The sequence below is a fragment of the Chiloscyllium plagiosum genome, chromosome 3 (genome assembly GCF_004010195.1).
Source record: "Chiloscyllium plagiosum isolate BGI_BamShark_2017 chromosome 3, ASM401019v2, whole genome shotgun sequence".
Lineage (NCBI taxonomy): Eukaryota > Metazoa > Chordata > Chondrichthyes > Orectolobiformes > Hemiscylliidae > Chiloscyllium > Chiloscyllium plagiosum.
Genome location: NC_057712.1, coordinates 94,379,762 through 94,386,057, shown reverse-complemented (window position 1 = coordinate 94,386,057; position 6,296 = coordinate 94,379,762). Strand labels below are relative to the sequence as shown.

The 6,296-nt window shown below is 42.6% G+C and overlaps 1 protein-coding gene across 4 annotated transcripts in view; it reads right to left on the bottom strand.

Annotated features, from left to right (window-relative positions):
* The window catches only part of sgk1 (serum/glucocorticoid regulated kinase 1), a 99,054-nt gene that overhangs the window by 18,051 nt on the left and 74,707 nt on the right, over nucleotides 1-6,296 (bottom strand). The gene's annotated exons all lie outside the window — the stretch shown is intronic.

Genomic DNA, 6,296 nt, shown 5'->3' with positions numbered 1-6,296 from the left:
TCCCCTGGATGCTGCCTGACCTGCTGCGCTTTTCCAGCAACACTTTTTCACCTCTTTTTCTTCAACACAATCTTGATGCCCAATTACTTTCAGGAGGTGCAGGAGCTGCTAAACTATCCACCTCCTATGTAAGAGTAAACAGCCCTGTTACATGGTTACAGTGACAGGGATTTAAATCTAATATTTTGATGGCCCCATCCCTAGGATTTGGGATGATCGGCTGCAGTCAAAGCTACAGCTGGAAGTCCTGCCTACTGCTTCACTTCAACCCCTTAATAAGGGAGCTGCCAAATTTCCACTGCAAACTACTTAAATGACCAACATGTCTGAAATGCTAACACTTCCCATCATTTCTCAGCACGATCTATTTTCTTCAGCAATCTCAAATGAATTTGTGATATGGTGAGAACAATTTCATCTGGCACATTTCCATTTGACATGGGAAAGTGTTAATGTGCTCATCAGATGTGAGAAAGTTCCTGACCTGTCCAGGACGTGTGGGAAAGTGACGTAGTGGCGAAGTATGAGAAACTGTCCAACAAAACCAGGAGGTGTGGGAAAGTGACTGTGTGACGTGTGTGTCGAGCACAAAGCATGCTGGCTGATTCAAATTTCACATTCTCAATAAAATAACTAACCAAGCTCACCACCTGGAAACAAAAAACTATCATCTCCTAATTTGCTAAACCAATTTGACCAAAGGCCCGTCATTAAGACCACTAATCAGATGTCTAAAAAGAAATTCAAATTCTATTGAGCTCGAACATTGTTTTCTCATCCAACGAACTACAGTTTGAAACAATATCAATATATTTAATATATAAAATATTCAGCAAATAAATGTTGTCATTTAAAACTTTTATGAAATGAATCTCTAAATTACTTGGTTCTTTTTTTAATACGTCCTGTGCCTTTTCTCTAAGAAATGCCACCCTTATCTGAATGGGTCAGGTTTATCAACAGCACTGACTTTGGAGCTGGGATTTAGTACCTAATATTCTTTGTGTCCCCAATCTCAGTATTAGATTTGTTCAAATGTTTAGAGTTCTACCAGACACCCTATCATGATTTCTGTGATCATTCTCTCCATTAACAGAACATGGCTACTATCAGCCTGTAGAGTGGCATATTCCCCTATTGGTTTAATAGCCTTCTCTACTGTCACAGTAGCTATATAATTCTTTGTCCTGAAAAGATGCTAATTGTAAAGGAGCAATGATAAACATGTAAAATGTTGACTTCTGGCCAGTCTGTTTCCATATTGCTCGATCTGACAAATTGCACTCTTTCCCGACACCAATGCTCAGGCTCTTCAATAATCTCTGTTTCCAAACTCCAGTTCCCTTAGGTGACCCAATGCACCAGATCTTTATAAATTCCAGTCACCCCCAAATACCTGTAAACTGCAATTACCTACATAACACAGACTCTGACCTTGGTCATACAAAATAACCTCAGCCATCTCCCTCGTCTGCCAAATCACAAATATAGACAAAACGTGCTGGAGAAACTCTAGGTCTGGCAGCACTGTGGAGGGAGAAACAGAGTTAATGTTTTGAGTCCAGTATAATGTTTCTTAGGAGCCAGAGGGGCTTGAAAAGTGATGGTTGTTATGCTGTTGATAATGGGACAGATCTGGACAGCTCCTGAACTGTAGCAGCTACTGAATTTTCATACCTAACATCAACATTCCCAATCCTTCCCCTCAATAGTTAGTGATTTCACATTCCAAAGACATAGGCTAGTGATTTGGGCAAACGGGGTTCGAATCCCAGCACAGCAGCCAGTAGAATTTAAATTCAGGTTTATTAATCTGCAATATAAAGCTAGTCTCAGTACCAGCGACTGTGACAAGACTCATCGATTGCTGTAAACACCCATCTGGTTCACTAATACCTTTCAGGAAAGGAAATCCACTGTCGTTGCTTTGTCTGACCTGCATGTAACTGTAGATCCACAGAGATGTGGTTGACCCTTAATTTCCCCCTGAATGGCCCTAGCAAGGCACTCAGTTCAAGGGCAATCAGGAATGAGCACTAATTACAACTCAGAAAATAATAAAGGGGAAAAAATGTTCTCCCTGCCCAATATCTCATACCTGGTCTCTCCACCCATCTCAGTGCTGAAGGCTGCATTTCGTCATGTGCTTCCAAATGTCAGCTCCCCGTTCTTCCTGACTCCACCTCTTCCATGAGTCTGTCAAATTCCCAAATCTGCACAGAGCTTGCACCAGAACCACCCCAAGTGTCATCCTATATCTTAGCTTCCTGACTTTCAAGTAGCAACACCCACCCCCATCCCCTTGCCCATCACAACCTCAACTCTGTCCTCACTTTATAGCTCAGCTTCACCTCCCTGGTGCCAAAATCCCATTCCCCACATAATATTCCAAAGAGCTGCAAATGTTTTTAATCAACTTGCTCAGACATGCTACTATAACAGATCTCCAAGGGCAGGCAAGACGCAAATGTTTTGGCCTGCAGATAGAGACACCATCACTGAACCAAATATCCCCTTTTCATACAGGTAAACGTTGACCTCTGTCTGGTGCCAATTGCTGAGCTTTCAAAAGAAAGGCAAGAGATAGTTAAGCAGCTACAATTAGGGATGATAAGATATGTGGAAGGGAGAGCACCCACAACATATGGCAGATCTAGACAAAGCATGAAGTAAAGAATGCATAATAAATAGGGCGATAGATACATACACAAAGAGTGACAATGCCAGCAGAAAGACGCAAGAATGGAAAATAAACAAATCAATTAAAGTGCCTTGATGTTTAAAAACCACAGCAAAAAGGAAAACAATGTCTTTCTCCTTGGTAGCAAACAGAAGTATACGTTATCCAATTTTCCTGTTACAATGATCTTGCAATTTATTTCACGAACTCTAATAAAAAAAATCCTTCCCTTGATGGGGGTTATTGTTTGCAAGGCTACATTTATTGCCCATCCTAGTAGTGGGCCTTCTTGACTAGCTTGCATACAGTGCAGTTGCAGATTGGTCATGTTATTGGACTAGTAATGCAAGCATCCAAATTATGATAATGGAAATGGATCAAATGGGTCAATTAAAATAAACTAGGAGAAAGTAAGCACTGCAGATGCTGGAGATCAGAGCTGAAAATGTGTTGCTGGAAAAGCGCAGCAGGTCAGGCAGCATCCAAGGAGCTGGAGAATCGACATTTCAGGCATGAGCCCTTCTTCATGAGCCATTCCTGAAGAAGGGCTCATGCCCGAAACATCGATTCTCCTGCTCCTTGGATGCTGCCTGACCTGCTGCGCTTTTCCAGCAACACATTTTCAGCTCAATTAAAATAAACCCTGGAATAAAAGTGTGGCAATAGGTGACCATGAAATTACAGGACTGCCTTCACAACTGTTGTGTTTCGCTGATGTCCATTTAGCAACGGAAATCAGACATGCATGTCATACGACTTGTGAATCATCGGAGAAAGCCTCTGGGAAAGGATTGTGCCTCCAACTGGTGGCACAATATTCTGTGCAAGTGAATACTTATGAGAACATTGTGCCCTGGGTAAGGCCAGCAGCTTTCCTTTGTTAAAGGACACAAGTGACCAAGGCAATTCGTTACAACGCTCCTGTTTTACAGCACATTTCTATTGATACCAGAATTTCCTTGTAAACTGATTGCAAACTATATTGGTGGATTCTGAACACATGCCATCAAGTTCATCAGTCCCAGCAACTGGCAGATTTGCTACAGAAGCTGTGTTTTCTTCTTGAAGGTCCATTGGCAGGGGGAGCGGCTCAACTCAACGCCAGTGGGTGTTTCCTTTAAATATTAATGTGGGTGGTGTCTGGGCAGGGGTTCAGGATTCGGGGCAGCTGGTGGGTCCTGAACACAGTGGGAATCTAAGTTAAAGCTTTTCCATTTGAGATGAGTGTCCAAGGTTTCTATGCTGAAAAACGTACAATGGAAATCACAGAAATAACCCCACAGTAACTTCATGTTAGCTTAGTCATTCCTGAACATTTTTTGTCACCTTCATAACATGTGAACCTTTATGCTAGCTGTTACACATTATTTATTTTCCCCTGCAGCACTGTTTCTCGCACCAATGGGTTTCCCAGGGCTTGGAAGAAGAGGAGTATGGACTAATGCCAGACATGTCAGGCTGCACAACAGATACCCTCTCCCTGCTGGCACCCACATGCCTGCATCTGCCAAGAGAGCTGAGCACACCTCACTTTACCAGCCACTGAGTGCAGGCAGAGGCTCCTTTGCTCAAATCCCTGGCTCACCAAGTATAATGACATCACTAAGACATGTGATATCAAGCTAGCCACAACATTAGAGACTTGCTGACAAACACCAAAACACGGTTTTCCACTGTTTTACAGACACTGTTTTGAAACAAGGATGCCAGGGTATGATGGACTAGCACAGCCTGATTAGCCACACCTACCAGAGTGCCAGCAGCCAGCGGGTATTGCACATCTATTGACAGGAGCTGCAGATCCACGCCATCTGCTGTAAAGTCCCCTGTAGCTACCATCTAGCATAAGAGTTGGTGCATCCAACAGAAGGAGTTATCTGCAGCAGTCTCATGCTTGCCTCCACTTCCTTCCATACAAGCTGCCTGCTAACCTTTAAAATTGGCTCCATGTAGAGCTGTAGGAACTATTCAAAGCTATCGTATGAAGCATCAGCTAAACATCAGCAGCTAACAAGACAGGATGCCAAGTATTAAACAACATCATAGCTTGCTTGCAGATTTGTCCTGTGCATTAGATTTCTCCTTATTTTTGCCTTTTTATCATCACCTTCCCCTTCAACCTCAGCAATGATTGATAATATAATTCTTTCCAGGTTCTTCCAAGTCTTTAAACGCATTCATTATCCTATTGTGACATCCCTTAAAACGTCAGTTGTATATAAACTTCCTTCTCCGCCATTTCAGTGGTTCCCACACCTCTCAGGCACTGCACCTGACCAGAGATGTAGGTAGTGCAATGACTTAAACAAAGGTGGCTCAAATTAAACTGAAATGGGAAGAATGAAAGTTTTCTGTGTAAACTGGTGTGGCTAAATGGGATGGGTTGCAGTATTGAAGTTTGTGTTGTGCACCGTGACACAACATGTCTAATTAGACATAATTTGGAAGTCTCACTTAGAGAGGTCACAGGATCACAATGAAGGAATGACAACATAATCTAGGTCAGGAAAACTTAAAGGGGAGATTTGCAGATGGTGGTGTTTTCTGGCATTCAGGGCCCTTGTCCTTTCAAGTGGTTGAAGTCCCAGCTTTGCTGGTGAAGATGCTATTGGAGAAGCAAGAATCTGCAGTATGTTTTGTAAATGATACACATTACAGGCACAGTACATCAGTGATGGAGGAAGTGATGTTAAAAGTGGTAGATGAGGTGTTGATCAATGGACTAATGGGGTCAAGTATCAGCAGCAAGATCACAGAGCTGATAGGGACAAGGATGGTGGAGAAAGTAAAAACATACATGTCAGCAGACACTGGAACCACAGAGGGAGCTTTACCCTAAGGATTCAAAAATTAGACATTTATCTACCCACAAGATGATGGTGTAGGTGGTGAAAAGGCCTTGGGGTGTAAGGAAGAGTCACTGTGGCAATGACTGCTTTCCTCTCCAGCAACTTGTTACATTTCTTTTGACGGCACCTTCCAAATCCATGACCTCTACCACCTAGAAAGACAAGACTAGTAGATGCAAGGGAACACCATGACCTGCAAGTTCTCCAGCAAGTCATACGCCATCCTAAGTTGAAAATGTACCATTCGCTCACTGTCACTGGGTCAAAATCCTTGAATTCTCTTCCAATCAGCACCATGTGGAGAGCAGCAATTCAAAAAGATAACTCATTACCAACATCTTAAGGGCAATTAGGGATAAATAATAAATGTTATCTGGCTAGTAACATCCATATCCCATGAAGTAAAAAAATAAAACTTGCGTGGTACAAATGTTACTTGCTACCTAAAGTCCGAGCCTGAATGTCATTCAGGTCTAGTAGCATGTGGCTATATTCTAAAATTCCTCAATTAGTGCCAGGTCAAAATCCTGAAGCTCACTTTCCAGCTGAATTTCACCACGGGCACTGATGTGGCTTAGGACTCACTTCCACCTACTCAAGCGCAGTTAGGGATGAGCAACACAGCCTGGCCTTGCCAGCAATGCCCACATCCTATGAATGAGTAAAAAAAAGTAAACAAACACTATTACTGGATTAAATAGGCATCTGTGGCAGTTTGGGCAAGGTTCCAAAGGCTGTCCCTTTCCCTGGAAATGCATTTCAACTCA